Raw genomic sequence first — 2694 nt, 5'->3', positions numbered from 1 at the left:
TTCTTGTAGGGGTATGAAAATTATAAATGTTCTTTTTGCTACACTATGTTATATGTGTCCTTAACCACAATACACTAGATAACTTTTTACTTGACATCAAGATGAACAACCTTACCTAGCTAAAAAATACACTAGCTAAACGCCTAAAGTACAACGTCTCCTAATTTTTCATCTTACGGTATTTCTGAAAACATCATATCAATCGGATTATTTTTTCTTCTAGTGTTAAAATGAGTGAATATTACTGATATAACAAGTTGAAGGGATGTGCAAGTAAAATGAAAGGGTGAGATACGTTTAGCGCAACTTCATTCAAACTCAAACTTCTTTATACTTCCAAGTATATACACAACAGTTTATTCCATTTGTATCTTCCACAAAAGTTTTGGATAAAAAAAGTATATCAAGAAACTAAACTGGAACAAAATATTTGAGCTATACCGACAAATGGTAGAACGGATCCGATGATGATGATTGTGACGAAGATTGCGCAAGCTCCATATATCTATCTCACTTGTATAGGCTGCTTCATTTGGTTTAGCCATGGATGATGGTTGTGCAAGTGGTTCTTGATCATTATGATGAAATGGGAAAGACATTTCATTGGGTTCATCATAGCAGCCATACATCTGCCTCAATGGACCCGGTTGGCCATTGAGCTGCGAGGCCACAAGCCGATCCACATCAGACCAATTTTCAAGATGTTCATTGTTTCTAGAGTGGGCCACGAGTTAGGGGCCGGAAAAAATGAATCTTGATTGAAGGTGGCTGAGGTGATCAAGTCAGTGTTTTGCAGCCGTGGGAGGTGTAGGAATCTGTCGGTTATGGGTTAATGAATTGTTGCAAGGGATCATAGTCATGGGTGGTGGTAATATTGGCGAGTGAGTCCGTTTCTTGCTTGCAGGATTTACCATTGATGTAGGGAAGAACTTGAGTTCCATGATCTTTCTTTAAAGATTGCATTTGAGCTGTTGAATCGTTGGAAGGTGCCGATGATGACCTTTGCGGCTCTGGACCGCTTTATGGTAGTTTTTCTTTTAAAAACCCGACATACAAACCCATCCGTCTTCTTGAGTAGAATCACACATATTAGAACCCTATCAAAGAAATAACAAGTTCTAATATTCAAACTGAGGAAGAATAATGGCTAACCAAAAAAACTTAAAGATAAATGAGAAATCAAATTATAATAACTATAACAGATAGTAAACTCGGCTAACAGAAGTCAAAAACCTGAAGAAACTATTATTATTCATACGGAAATTTACTTACCGAGCCATAATCTTGGGAGGTATTCGTGTTGTCATCGAGTCTATATTCATGCATAATCCAATCCGACTTTTGTCCATGAGGAGCTCTTCCTTTATAAAACACGAGTGTTTTCCTCATGCCAATTCTTCTCAAGCTACTATAAATGACCTTATCTCGACCGGTGGCTTTCCAGAACCTGCAGCAGTTGCACGGTTTGTGCGTGTTCCGGTCGGGTACTTCTTGTCTTTATGGCTAAAGAAATACCAATCATTTTGGGGGGCTGAACCAATCCTACACTTTTCTATAAAACATATGAAAGAAATATTAAGTTACCATATTACATATGCATGCTAATCAAGAAATGAAACATCAGTCACCTTTGATATCCCATGGTTCAAGCTTGTTAAGATCAATATCATGAATAACATCAAGATCGATCTTTTCATACGCAACTTTCTTCCTTAAGTAGTAATGAAGAAGCTCTTCTTCGGTTTGGGTGGAACCTGAACCCGGGTGGCACCTTAGAGTGACCATTAACATTCACAGATAAACTCACTTGATCTTCTTTCGACATCCGGAAACAAAGGCAAGAAAGATAGAATAATTAAAAAAATGAACAACCAGATGATGATTTATATGAATGGTTAAATGCTTAGAGATGAAACAATAATGTGTATGAAAAAATGAAATACACTTTAATAACCATAATGTGTATATTGTTAGTAAAAAGAAAAACATGAAAAAGGAATAGAAGGTTCATAATGAGGCACCAGACTTTGAAATTGGTAGCAACCTTTTGATTGTAGGGTCATGAGGGTTAGAAAACAACTAATCACCTACTGATCTAACACAAATGTAACATCCCGAAATTTCAAAGTGATATTAATTATATTACTTACTAATAGAGGGAAAGTTTACTCGGGTTGTCAGGAAATAAATAATAGAGTAGGAGTTGGTATGAGCCGGGGCTAGTGTTGGATTAATGGAGACGGGTTAAATGAGAATGGGATTTAAGGGATATAAATATCCCCTAAAACCCCAAAATATCTTCATTTCCATCATTTTCCTAAAAACACTCAAAACACACACACCGCCTACAACCGCCGGCGGCAGCCGAGGAGAGGGAGAGCGAGGTCCGAGAGAGAGAGAGCGGTTGGTTGTAATTAAGCAAGTAAACGAGATCCAAACAAGCCCAAAAAGGTATGGTTCTTGATCTTTGAAGTTTAAAGATCCAAGCTTTTTAGTGTATAAACGACCGAAAATGGTCGGGAAGCGTAGTGGGTGATATTGAACCATAGCAAGGGTGTTAAAATCGCTCGAAATGCCGATCAGAAACTAAAACAGCGGCTGTCTGGGCAACTTCGCCTTCATCTGGGCAACTTCGCCTTCAAAGCGATGAACTTCGCCTGCAAGCTAAGTTCGCCTGATGAACTTCGCCTGCAA

General features: G+C 38.2%; 1 pseudogene across 1 annotated transcript; it reads right to left on the bottom strand.

Annotated features, from left to right (window-relative positions):
* Positions 1 to 435: 435 nt before the first annotated feature.
* LOC143580243 (NAC domain-containing protein 43-like) lies at positions 436 to 2017 on the bottom strand (annotated as a pseudogene). The gene is made up of 3 exons (XR_013143607.1): positions 1629 to 2017; positions 1273 to 1552; positions 436 to 1097 (listed from the first exon to the last, which is right to left on the bottom strand). The product of XR_013143607.1 is annotated as an NAC domain-containing protein 43-like (transcript).
* Positions 2018 to 2694: the final 677 nt, after the last annotated feature.

This window comes from Bidens hawaiensis, unplaced genomic scaffold (assembly GCF_021521415.1).
Source record: "Bidens hawaiensis isolate Kalapana, Puna unplaced genomic scaffold, B.hawaiensis_p1.1 tig00030286_1, whole genome shotgun sequence".
Lineage (NCBI taxonomy): Eukaryota > Viridiplantae > Streptophyta > Magnoliopsida > Asterales > Asteraceae > Bidens > Bidens hawaiensis.
The sequence above is the reverse complement of the archived record's forward strand: the minus strand, read 5'-3'. Positions and strand labels throughout refer to the sequence as shown.